A 13,908-nucleotide genomic window follows, 5' to 3' on the forward strand; every position below is an offset into this window, starting at 1 on the left:
GTCCCCCATAGTATAACATGCCACCATAATCCTCCATACAATAAAATACTCACTATAGTCCTCCACAGAGCATAATTCACTTCCCCATGGTCCTCCTCACAGTAATATGCACCCGCCCATAGGGTAAAACGCAACCCCACCCCCCCCCCCCCACCCCCCATAGGGTAAAATGCAGCCCACAGTTTTCCAGTATTATGGGCACCACGTACTCACTGATTTTATTTTTAAGAAAAATACAATACTCACCGCTCCTTGTTCCCCCACTGCTTCAGTCTCTGCAGCGCATATACTCACCTCAGCAGCTACACTATCTGACACAGCATGGAGTGCGATGAAGTGTCATCATCGTGCCCGCTGTGTCAGATGCAGGAGGGAGGGAGCATTAAATGCTGCCGTTCAGTCAATACCATGGTTAATCACTAACAGGGGCATTTAAGTGTCCTGGTAGCTACTTCACTCATGTACCTCTTCCCATCGCCCCATAGAAGTGATTGCCGAAGATTTACCATGGCAGTCAGGGGCCTTAAAGAAGGATTCAATCACTGCCATCTTAGTACTCCTATAAAGCTCGGCTTCACAAGAGAATGTCAATTAAACTACATGTATATACTGCAATAATACAAAATATAGTATAAGGGGTTAAATGATCACATAAGTCCACTAAGTTAACTTAAAAATAAAGTAAAAATTGAAAAAGTTTTGAAAAATATGAACGTTTAAATTATACTTCAACCGTTATGTTAAAATACCCCCCAAAACATAAAATGAAATGCTCTTCTTCACAAAAAAACAATCAAAAGCAATGACATTTAATGCAACCCAAAAAGGTATCAAAAACGGATCAATTCACTTGTATTGAGAGAGGCCGAACACATCCAGTCGGCACGTGATAGCGTGTATGCAAATTGCAATCTTGCGGCGCCAGTACTAGAGAAATTCTGTCCGCTCGCACACTGTGCACTTTAAGGAGCCACAAGTCTGACTGCAGATGGCGCCCCAAACCTGGGCAAACCTTTTAATATACCCCAAAATTGTATCAATAAAAGCTACGCAAAATCACACCGTCACAAAGGTCCATCAACAGAAAAAAAAATGTAAAAGGTCTCAGAATATGGTGACCCAAACCAATTTCTTTAGTGTTGTTACATAGTTGTTTAACCACCATGGGAGATAAAACACCTTGAGTTTGGTATTGCGGTTATCTCAATGACCTGGAGAATTATATTATAATCTAAAAACAAATCCTTAAAAGACAATAGTGGAATTGCTTTTATCTCATTATTTCATCCCAACACAGATTTTTTTTCTCTCCACATTTCAGACATATGATAAATATATAGTTGTATAGTTTGTTTTTATCTTAGTGGTGAAAACATTTTATTTTATTTCATTTTGCAACAAAGAAAATTACTCGTTTCCCATTATTTCCTGTGGCCAAATATTTTCCTATTGGTAAAGCAAAATGAGGATTTAGTTTGTGCGAGTGAAGCTCATGTTTTTATTGACAAAAGTTGAGAACAAAGAAGATTTTGATTATTTTTTAAAATCATTATTTTGGTATGTTATATGGTTATTAAAGGGGTAAATAATTGCTATGGAGCTAATATTATGGGTTCAATAATTTAACATTTTTATATGGCAAAATGATTAAATGCTACTTCCGCGTCTTAAATTTTTATACCTTTGAAATCGGATCGGGGCCCGCCTCTGCCCACCGGGACAGGTGATCGGGGCCCGCCTCTGCCCACCGGGACAGGTGATCGGGGCCCGCCTCTGCCCACCGGGACAGGTGATCGGGGCCCGCCTCTGCCCACCGGGACAGGTGATCGGGGCCCGCCTCTGCCCACCGGGACAGGTGATCGGGGCCCGCCTCTGCCCACCGGGACAGGTGATCGGGGCCCGCCTCTGCCCACCGGGACAGGTGATCGGGGCCCGCCTCTGCCCACCGGGACAGGTGATCGGGGCCCGCCTCTGCCCACCGGGACAGGTGATCGGGGCCCGCCTCTGCCCACCGGGACAGGTGATCGGGGCCCGCCTCTGCCCACCGGGACAGGTGATCGGGGCCCGCCTCTGCCCACCGGGACAGGTGATCGGGGCCCGCCTCTGCCCACCGGGACAGGTGATCGGGGCCCGCCTCTGCCCACCGGGACAGGTGATCGGGGCCCGCCTCTGCCCACCGGGACAGGTGATCGGGGCCCGCCTCTGCCCACCGGGACAGGTGATCGGGGCCCGCCTCTGCCCACCGGGACAGGTGATCGGGGCCCGCCTCTGCCCACCGGGACAGGTGATCGGGGCCCGCCTCTGCCCACCGGGACAGGTGATCGGGGCCCGCCTCTGCCCACCGGGACAGGTGATCGGGGCCCGCCTCTGCCCACCGGGACAGGTGATCGGGGCCCGCCTCTGCCCACCGGGACAGGTGATCGGGGCCCGCCTCTGCCCACCGGGACAGGTGATCGGGGCCCGCCTCTGCCCACCGGGACAGGTGATCGGGGCCCGCCTCTGCCCACCGGGACAGGTGATCGGGGCCCGCCTCTGCCCACCGGGACAGGTGATCGGGGCCCGCCTCTGCCCACCGGGACAGGTGATCGGGGCCCGCCTCTGCCCACCGGGACAGGTGATCGGGGCCCGCCTCTGCCCACCGGGACAGGTGATCGGGGCCCGCCTCTGCCCACCGGGACAGGTGATCGGGGCCCGCCTCTGCCCACCGGGACAGGTGATCGGGGCCCGCCTCTGCCCACCGGGACAGGTGATCGGGGCCCGCCTCTGCCCACCGGGACAGGTGATCGGGGCCCGCCTCTGCCCACCGGGACAGGTGATCGGGGCCCGCCTCTGCCCACCGGGACAGGTGATCGGGGCCCGCCTCTGCCCACCGGGACAGGTGATCGGGGCCCGCCTCTGCCCACCGGGACAGGTGATCGGGGCCCGCCTCTGCCCACCGGGACAGGTGATCGGGGCCCGCCTCTGCCCACCGGGACAGGTGATCGGGGCCCGCCTCTGCCCACCGGGACAGGTGATCGGGGCCCGCCTCTGCCCACCGGGACAGGTGATCGGGGCCCGCCTCTGCCCACCGGGACAGGTGATCGGGGCCCGCCTCTGCCCACCGGGACAGGTGATCGGGGCCCGCCTCTGCCCACCGGGACAGGTGATCGGGGCCCGCCTCTGCCCACCGGGACAGGTGATCGGGGCCCGCCTCTGCCCACCGGGACAGGTGATCGGGGCCCGCCTCTGCCCACCGGGACAGGTGATCGGGGCCCGCCTCTGCCCACCGGGACAGGTGATCGGGGCCCGCCTCTGCCCACCGGGACAGGTGATCGGGGCCCGCCTCTGCCCACCGGGACAGGTGATCGGGGCCCGCCTCTGCCCACCGGGACAGGTGATCGGGGCCCGCCTCTGCCCACCGGGACAGGTGATCGGGGCCCGCCTCTGCCCACCGGGACAGGTGATCGGGGCCCGCCTCTGCCCACCGGGACAGGTGATCGGGGCCCGCCTCTGCCCACCGGGACAGGTGATCGGGGCCCGCCTCTGCCCACCGGGACAGGTGATCGGGGCCCGCCTCTGCCCACCGGGACAGGTGATCGGGGCCCGCCTCTGCCCACCGGGACAGAACTACCCCGATGCCGTGAGCGGTAACTACGTCAGGTGGGAGCTTCTAGAACTACCCCTCATGGGCGGTTTTATTAGTACTCCAAGTTTGCTGTTCTTGAGCTACCAATTGTGGGCGGTTCTATTAGTTCTCCTAGTGTGCGCTTCTAGAACTACCCCTCGTGTGCAGTACTAGAACTACCCCTGGTGCCGGTGTGTGCTTCTAGAACTACCCCTGGTGGGCGGTTCTAGAACTACCCCTGGTGCCATGATCAGTTCTAGAACTTCTTCTAGTGCGCGGTTCTAATACTGCTCCTGGTGGACGCTTCTAAAACTACCTCTGGTGGGCAGTTCTAGTACTACCCATGGTGGGTGGTTCTGAAACTACTGGTGCTGATGGGCGCTTGTAGAACTACCCCTCGTGTGCGCTTGTATAACAACCTTTGGTGTGCAGTTCTATAACTACCCCTGTTGACGGTGGAGGCTTCTAGAACTACCCCTGGTGGACGCTTCTAGTACTACCGATTGTGGGTGGTTCTATAAGTACTCCTAGTGAGCAGTTCTAGAACTACCCCTGGTGCCGGTGGGCGCTTCTAGAACTACTCCTAGTTTGCAGTTCTAGAACTACCCCTGGTGGGCGCTCCTAGAACTACCCCCTGGTGCCGGTGCGCGGTTGTAGAACTACCCGTGGCAGGCGCTCCTAGAACTACCCCCCGTGGGTGCTTCTAGAACTACCCCTCGTGGGCGCTACTAGAACTACCCCTCGTGGGCGCTACTAGAACTACCCCTCGTGTGCAGTACTAGAACTACCCCTGGTGCCGGTGTGTGCTTCTAGAACTACCCCTGGTGGGCGGTTCTAGAACTACCCCTGGTGCCATGATCAGTTCTAGAACTTCTTCTAGTGTGCGGTTCTAATACTGCTCCTGGTGGACGCTTCTAGAACTACCCATGGTGGGCGGTTCTATTAGTACTCCTAGTATGCAGTTCTTGAACTACCCATTGTGGGCGCTTCTAATACTACCTCTGGTGGGCAGTTCTAGTACTACCCATGGTGGGTGGTTCTGAAACTACTGGTGCTGGTGGGCGCTTGTAGAACTACCCCTCGTGTGCACTTGTAGAACAACCCTTGGTGTGCAGTTCTAGCACTACTCCGATGGGCGGTTCTAGAACTACCCCTGTTGACTGGAGCCTTCTAGAACTACACTTTGTGGGTGGTTCTAGAAGTACTCCTAGTGAGCAGTTCTAGAACTACCCCTGGTGCCAGGGGGCGCTTCTAGAACTACTCCTAGTTTGCAGTTCTAGAACTACTCCTGGTGGGTGCTTCTAGAACTACCCCTGGTGGGCGCTCCTAGAACTACCCCTGCCGGGCGCTTCCAGAAGTATCTGTGACACCCCAGGGGTCTGGTTGCCACAGTAATAGAGATATTATGTCTGAGAGCAAGTGGGAGGTTTCTCTGGTCAGGAGCCCTAAGCATGCAACATGGTCCGCCCAGACCTGGGAGGGGAGGAATCTTCCCTTATAAACTGGGTCTGGGGCGAGATTAGTGAGTGAAGACAGAGACAGAGCCTGCAGAACAAGCAGAGGAGTCAGAGCCTGGAGAGGGGAAGTAAGAACCAGGAGCTCTGTAGGAGCAGCAGCTGAAGGCCAGGGGCTGTGAGCAGAGATATAGCTCGCCCTGGCTGAAGTTACTAAAACCGGACACAGGAGTCCGAGGCTGTGGGGACTGATATATACCCAGCAGCAGAAACCAGCCGGCAGGGGATTCCAGGTCCTCTGGCCATAGAAGCCCGGAGGCTCAGTCACAAAGAAGGGACCAGCGCCGCCATCCAGGAGCGGAGGCTAACAGAAGGCCCCAAGTCACCAGCCATACGGGTGAGCACCACACGGTATACTCAGGGACGTGGGCTACTTGTAACCGCTGACAGCAAGGTAGCCAGGAAGAGTGCAGATAAACGGGGAGGCCTACAACTCCACCTGGCCAGGGGAACTCCTGCTTGCTCGCAGACTGACCAGGCCCCTTATACTAGCCAGTACTCCCAGGAGGGTCTGCCTTGTACCATCAGTAAAGACCCTGAACTGCACCTCACGTCTCTGTGATTCCTTGCCGCACCAGCACCATTAGCACTGGGACCCTCACACCATCACTCCCATCATCTCTCACATTAGCTGCCCTGAGGCAATACTTCTCCCGTGAGGAATTATCCCATACTCGGCTGCGCAAACAACATCAGCCTCAGCGGTCGGCAGCGCAGCGGCGGTCCCCACTGACCGCAATCCACGGGTGGCGTAGTCGGACATTTGCTATACATTAAGACTGCCACTGGTTTGACCACCCTGGGCACGGACCGGGTCACAGCCACACGGACACTACAACCCCCAGCATTCTACAACAGGCCCGGTTCCGGGTTCCCATGCACAACCCAGGCCCAGGGGGCGCGTCAACTTTGGCGTAGTCAGCAGGATTTCGTGCCCGCAACCACCGGATACTGCGTGCCTGAAAAAGAGACTTTTATACTTACCTGTGGTTAAGTTTCCCGCCGTCCGGAGCAGATTCCCGCCATCAGACGCCATCTTGGACCGTTTCCCGCCGTCTTCTGCCTTCTTCCCACCATCCGCAGCTGCTTCCCGCCTTCGGACGCCATCTTCGGGACGCCGCACGGGATGAAGAGGGGCGTGGACGCCGAAGCTCCGCCCCACGCTCTGACGCTGCGCAAGGTCCTGGAAGGGAGGAAGAGCGACGCTGACGTCATCGGAGCGCGACGCCAGGTCCTCAACCCCGACGATCGACTGCGGAGCCGCGGCCTACGGAAGAAGAGCATCGCAAGGTAGGCCACGGTCCACTAGGGGGGAGGAGGATGCCGGATACCGAGGGGAGCTCCACTGCCACAGCCACCGCCAGCGCAACCGCTGCAGCAGTCATGCCATTCACCATGCCCTATATCCCGGGGGCAACCTGGGTACCCCAGTACTCAGGGGAGTCACATACTCTAAATGACTTTAGAGAAAGACTGGATAGCCTCTTCCAGGTGTACCCCCTCACAGAAGAGCAAAAAGTGAGCATCCTGGTGGCCCAATTAATCGGGGCAGCCCAAAGGGAGGTAAAGTCCTGGCCACCTGGGAGGAAGAGGACTGTCAGAGAAATACTAGCCCGGCTGAAAGACACATTTGATACCCGCACCTCAGCCGAAATAAAGCTCAGATTTTACGGGTGTAAACAGCGGGCACATGAGAGTATAAGAGACTATGCTCTAAACCTACAAGAGGCCCTGAGAGCCATTAAGCAGGCAGACCCTGACAGCGTGGGAAATGAAGATAAGCTGTTGACTGAACAATTTATTGAGGGTCTACTGTGCAATGCCCACCGAACCCAGTTGCGGGCAATGGCCTTACAGGACCCTGACCTGGACTTTGCACAGTTCAAGGACAGAGCCATCCGGGTGCTCCGAGAACCGGCACCAGGTGGCGCTGTGACCCACAGGCGCCCTGCTATCACTTACCACCAGGAGACGGCGCCCTTGTCTGCAGGGCCTGTGGAAGCTGATGCGCAGGCTTTAAACAGTGACCCGGCTACAGACCTGCACCATCAGGTCCAAGAGCTGACTAAGAGCGTTGCCGCGCTAACCAGAACTGTGCAGTCTTTACAGGTCTCTTCTCCAGGAAAGATCCAGCTGGCATCCGGACTGGAGGACGTCCCGTGGCGCCGACTGAGGAGGACCCCACCGGCCAGAGGAAGACCCAGCGACAGATACAACGAGGACGGACGACCCATCTGCCGTCGCTGCAATCAACCCGGACATGTGGCAAGGTACTGTCATTTAAACGGGCACAACCTGGGGTAGAGGGCCAACCCCCAGGCATAAGACCATCAGGCCCATCAAACTGGCGTGATAAATATGTAGGGGGACGTCCAATCTTGCCTGTGGTACTGGATGGCATTCCTATGAGTGCCCTACTAGACACTGGGTCACAGGTGACCACCATCCCGTACGTGCTCTTTAAACAGTACTGGAATGACTCGGACATAACCCGCTACCCAGATGATGACCTGAGTATCATCGCCAGCAATGGTCAGCCCGTGCCGCAGGTGGGATTCAAAGAGGTGACCATTAAGATCGGTAAAGTCGAACTGGCGGCACAAGGACTGATTATAGTGGACATAGACCGTCATGAGAGTCACCCTAGAATAACCTTGGGAAGTAATGTGATTGAAAATTGTCTTGCAGAGGTGATTCTCATTTTACAGCAGGTTGCCAAGAACGCCAGTTCCGGCCAGCAGCGTGTGCTCCAAAAAGAGATCCGGGCACTAATGAAGCGGCAACAGGTGGAACTATCTGGTGGTGAGATAGGTAGCGTGAGAATGTTCGACCCGTTCCCTATTGCCATGCCCCCAAAAAGTGAGATGATGATTTGGTGCCGGGCAGCTATTCGTCTAAGAGGTAGAGACTACCAAGCAATGGTAGAACCCGTCTACTCAGAAAGTAGGCCCACCATTTTGACAGCACGGGGGGTGGTCGATGTACGCCATGGGAGGGTGCCCGTCCGCATCATAAATATCGGGGAGAAAGAAGTACACCTGCCCCGGTATGCCACGCTAGCCAAATTGTTCACCATCAACCAGAACTCTGTACAGGCCGTGGAACCCTTGCCTCCATCTCAACCAGAGGAAGGTAACGGCTCTAAGAAACCAATGGAGGACTGGTGTCAGCAACTGCATTTGGGTACTGACTCCACTCCCTCACACCAGAAACAGGGAGTCTATCGGGTGGTTCGAGAGTACGAGAGAGTGTTTAGTAAACACCCGCTAGACTTCGGGCGAGTAAAGGGGGTAGAACACCACATCCCCACGGGAGACCATCCTCCCATAAAGGAGAGATATCGACCCGTACCCCCGGCACACTACCAACACGCCAAGGGGATGCTTAGAGACATGAAGGAGGCTGGGGTAATCAGGGACAGCTGTAGCCCCTGGGCAGCTCCACTAGTCTTAGTGAAAAAGAAAGACAACACCATGAGAATGTGTGTAGACTACAGGAAGGTCAACCGTATCACACACAAAGATGCGTACCCGTTACCAAGGATAGAAGAGTCCTTAGCTGCATTAAAATCTGCTAACTTCTTCTCTACTTTGGATCTCACTAGCGGGTACTGGCAGGTTCCTGTAGCAGAGGCGGACCGGGAGAAGACCGCATTCACCACCCCGATGGGTCTCAGCGAATTTAACTGTATGCCGTTCGGGCTCTGCAACGCACCAGGAACTTTCCAACGGTTGATGGAATGCTGTCTGGGACACCGGAACTTCGAGACGGTCCTGTTATACCTGGACGATGTCATCGTCTATTCCAAGACCTACGAGGACCACCTGAAACACCTGCCAGAAGTGTTTGAAGCTCTGGCAAACTACGGCCTAAAGGTGAAACCCTCCAAGTGTCACCTCCTGAAACCAAAGGTGCAATACCTGGGACACGTGGTGAGTGCTGACGGAGTGACTCCTGACACTGATAAGATCACCGTGATTAAGGACTGGCCAAGACCCTCCAGCATAAAGGAAGTGCGGCAGTTCCTCGGGTTGGTAGGCTACTACCGAAGATTCATTCCCGGTTTCACCAAAATGGCAGCCCCTATGCAGGACCTCCTGATAGGTCAATCTCGGAAAGCTAAAAAACAGAAGCCGCCCTTCAGGTGGGAAAAGCTGGAAGAGGAGTCCTTCTGCCAGCTGAAGATGGCCCTCACGGGGGATGAAATCCTGGCATATCCAGACTACAGCCAGCCCTTTATCCTCCACACGAACGCAAGCAACATCGGGCTAGGAGCCGTACTGTCCCAGATCCAGAATGGGAAAGAACGGGTAATCGCTTACGCCAGCCGAAAGCTACGGCCCACGGAGAGGAACCCTGAGAATTATAGCTCATTCAAGCTGGAGTTCCTGGCAGTAGTGTGGGCAGTGACCGAACGTTTCAAGCATTACCTTGCCTCCTCCAAATTCACCGTGTACACGGATAACAACCCGTTGACACACCTGGACACTGCAAGGCTCGGTGCCCTGGAACAGAGAAGGATTGCCCGCCTGTCCAACTTTGAATTCACCATCAAATACCGGGCAGGACGCTCAAATGCCAACGCGGATGCCCTGTCTAGAATGCCAAACTTACCGGACGTAGGGGAAGATCCAGAAGATCTGGAAGAAGTTGAGCTCCCTGCGTTCCACCGTCATGGGATTACCCTGTATTCCCACCGTGTGAAGGACAGGCGCTCCGTGACGTTCAATCCCTTGCCCCACTACAACTGGGCGGAGACGCAAGACAGTGATCCCGCAGTCCATTTGGTGAAGGAAATGCTGACCCAGGCCGATGCCCGTCTTGACCCAGATGCTCCGGAGGAGACCAAGCAACTGTGGAAGGAGAAAAGTAAGCTGTTCCTCTACAGGGAGAAGCTGTGCCGGAGAATGGTTAACTCTCGAACACATGAGTTGACCTGGCAGGTAGTGGTCCCAAGACGAGACGCGGCTATGGTTCTGGAGGCATACCACAATGGAGCAGGGCATTTCGGATGGAAGAAGCTGGAGTTCTTGTTGCGTGAACGGTTCTACTGGGTAGGCATGAGAGGAGCCATCGAGAGGTGGTGCAGAGACTGTGGCCCGTGCCACCTGAGAAGAAAAGATCGAGCCAGCCAGAAGACTCCCCTGCAGCCCATCATCACCAGACAGCCACTGGAACTGGTAGCCCTGGACCATGTGAAACTGGCTCCAAGCAGATCTGGGTATGTCTACGCCCTCACAATCGTAGATCATTACTCCCGGTTCCTGGTGGTGGTCCCGGTCAAGGACTTAACGGCTCAAACAGCAGCTAGAGCCTTCCAGCAGCACTTCTGCCGTCCACACGGGTACCCGGACCAAGTGTTGACAGACCAAGGACCAGCCTTCGAAGCGGAGGTCTTCCAGGAGTTCTGCAACCTGTATGGCTGCAAGAAGATAAGAACAACGCCCTATCACCCTCAAACCAATGGACTCTGTGAGAAGATGAACCAGGTGGTGATAGATCTGCTAAAAACGTTGCCCCTGGAAGAACGCAGTCTGTGGCCTGAGAAACTGCCCGATCTGGTGGACCTGTATAACCACATCCCTGTAGGTTCCACCAACTGTACCCCGGCTTACCTACTGAGAGCAAGACCTGGTAAGCTGCCTATTGACCTGGATATGGGAGTCCTGACGCCTGAGGACACCTCGCCAGAGGCAGACTGGGATACAGAACGGCAGCAGCAGTATCGGAAAGTACAGGAGAGCGTCGAGCGAAGTCTGTCTCAAGCTAGAGAAAGGCAAGAAAAGGCTTATAACCAGTATGCTCCCGCTGTTCCCCTGGTACCTGGAGAGCAGGTCTTGAAGAGGAAGAGGCGGCTCCACAAGTTGGACGACCAGTGGGAGAAGGACCCGTACACCGTACTGCCATCAAGCCATGAGAACCCAAAAATCTGCGTAATCAGTAAGGATCGAGAAACCACAGCCATTGTCTCCAGAGACCACCTGAAGAAGTGTCCCGAGCAGCTGCAAAGCCCTGAAGAAGATCAAGAAAATCCTCAACCCGCAGAGGAAAGGGAAGAAATGATCAGTACCGTACTCGGAGACTTCCCCCGGTCTTGGACACAAGTAAACGGCGCTGTCGTGGTACCCGTCCTCACCTTTCTCCAGCCAGCCCCGCAAGTGCCTACAGAGGAACCGGTAGAGCTGGAAGAGCAGCTGGCCCAAGAGGCAGAAGAGTCCACACCAGCAGTACAGGAGGATCAACCCTCTGCTAGTAGTGAGCCTGCCGTGCCCCTAGTGAGCCAAAGAGTGCGCAGACAGCTGCCCAGCTTACCCATAACACCTCCTACACCCTGTAGTGCAGAACCAGTTAGTGAGCTCCGTAGGTCCACTAGAGTCACTAGAGGTCAGATGCCCGCTCGCTGGATAATCTAAACTAATGCACTGTGAATTTATCTGTTAACTGTTTATGGTTTATGTTTGTTGCCTGTTATTAATTATGTTTCTCAGTTACCCTGCAGATTTATTTGGACTAACAGGTTATAGACACTGGATAACCGAAACATTCTTGTAGATAGTTGCACCTTGGTGCCTCTTGTGAAGACGGCCGCGGAAGAGAAAACCTGTCTGGCGTGGCCTACTTGCGGCCCAAAGTAGCTAGCTCCAGCCTTGCAGCCACGCCCAGGGCCAACGCAAGGGGTTTGCTTTGGACAGGTCCCCTACTTCGCTTAAAGTTTCACTTTGGGTGACATGGACACCCGGTTGCGGACACGCCGTGACCTTTAAAGAACTAAAGCTTCTTGTAAATATGTTATCGTATTATTGTTTATACCCTGTATTTATGTTTCTTTAAAAATGTGTTTAGTCCCGGAGTACTAAAATTTACTAGGGGGGAATGTGACACCCCAGGGGTCTGGTTGCCACAGTAATAGAGATATGTCTGAGAGCAAGTGGGAGGTTTCTCTGGTCAGGAGCCCTAAGCATGCAACACGGTCCGCCCAGATCTGGGAGGGGAGGAATCTTCCCTTATAAACTGGGTCTGGGGCGAGATTAGTGAGTGAAGACAGAGACAGAGCCTGCAGAACAAGCAGAGGAGTCAGAGCCTGGAGAGGGGAAGTAAGAACCAGGAGCTCTGTAGGAGCAGCAGCTGAAGGCCAGGGGCTGTGAGCAGAGATATAGCTCGCCCTGGCTGAAGTTACTAAAACCGGACACAGGAGTCCGAGGCTGTGGGGACTGATATATACCCAGCAGCAGAAACCAGCCGGCAGGGGATTCCAGGTCCTCTGGCCATAGAAGCCCGGAGGCTCAGTCACAAAGAAGGGACCAGCGCCGCCATCCAGGAGCGGAGGCTAACAGAAGGCCCCAAGTCACCAGCCATACGGGTGAGCACCACACGGTATACTCAGGGACGTGGGCTACTTGTAACCGCTGACAGCAAGGTAGCCAGGAAGAGTGCAGATAAACGGGGAGGCCTACAACTCCACCTGGCCAGGGGAACTCCTGCTTGCTCGCAGACTGACCAGGCCCCTTATACTAGCCAGTACTCCCAGGAGGGTCTGCCTTGTACCATCAGTAAAGACCCTGAACTGCACCTCACGTCTCTGTGATTCCTTGCCGCACCAGCACCATTAGCACTGGGACCCTCACACCATCACTCCCATCATCTCTCACATTAGCTGCCCTGAGGCAATACTTCTCCCGTGAGGAGTTATCCCATACTCGGCTGCGCAAACAACATCAGCCTCAGCGGTCGGCAGCGCAGCGGCGGTCCCCACTGACCGCAATCCACGGGTGGCGTAGTCGGACATTTGCTATACATTAAGACTGCCACTGGTTTGACCACCGTGGGCACGGACCGGGTCACCGCCACACGGACACTACAACCCCCAGCATTCTACAACAGGCCGGGTTCCGGGTTCCCATGCACAACACAGGCCCAGGGGGCGCGTCATATCCCTGGCGGGCGCTTCCAGAAGAACTACCCCCGGCGGGCGCTTCCAGAAGAACTACCCCCGGCGGGCGCTTCCAGAAGAACTACCCCCGGCGGGCGCTTCCAGAAGAACTACCCCCGGCGGGCGCTTCCAGAAGAACTACCCCCGGCGGGCACTTCCAGAACTACCCCCGGCGGGCACTTCCAGAACTACCCCCGGCGGGCACTTCCAGAACTACCCCCGGCGGGCACTTCCAGAACTACCCCCGGCGGGCACTTCCAGAACTACCCCCGGCGGGCACTTCCAGAACTACCCCCGGCGGGCACTTCCAGAACTACCCCCGGCGGGCACTTCCAGAACTACCCCCGGCGGGCACTTCCAGAACTACCCCTGGTGGGCAGTTCCAGAACTACCCCTGGTGGGCAGTTCCAGAACTACCCCTGGTGCCGGTGGGCGCTTCTAGAACTACCCTCGTTGCTGGTGTACGGTTCTAGAAATACCTCTGGTGCCGATGGGCGCTTCTAGGACTACCCCTGGTGCCGATGGGCGCTTCTAGAACTTCCCCTTGTGGGCGCTACTAGAACTACCCTCGTGGGCGCTACTAGAACTACCCTCGTGGGCGCTACTAGAACTACCCTCGTGGGCGCTACTAGAACTACTCCTAGTGTCCAGTTCTAGAACCACCCCCAGTGCCGTGAGCGATTCTAGAACTTCCGGTGGGCGCTTTTAGAACTACCCTTGGTGGGCGGTTCTAGCAGTCCTCCTAGTGTGCAGTACTAGAACTACCCCTGATGCCGTTATGCGCTTCTATAACTACCCCCTGGAGGGCGGTTCTAGAACTACCCCTGGTGCCATGATTGGTTCTAGAACTTCTTCTAGTG

The sequence above is a fragment of the Phyllobates terribilis genome, unplaced genomic scaffold (assembly GCF_046119375.1).
Source record: "Phyllobates terribilis strain yellow unplaced genomic scaffold, ASM4611937v1 Scaffold_420__1_contigs__length_1611072, whole genome shotgun sequence".
In the NCBI taxonomy this organism is placed as follows: domain Eukaryota; kingdom Metazoa; phylum Chordata; class Amphibia; order Anura; family Dendrobatidae; genus Phyllobates; species Phyllobates terribilis.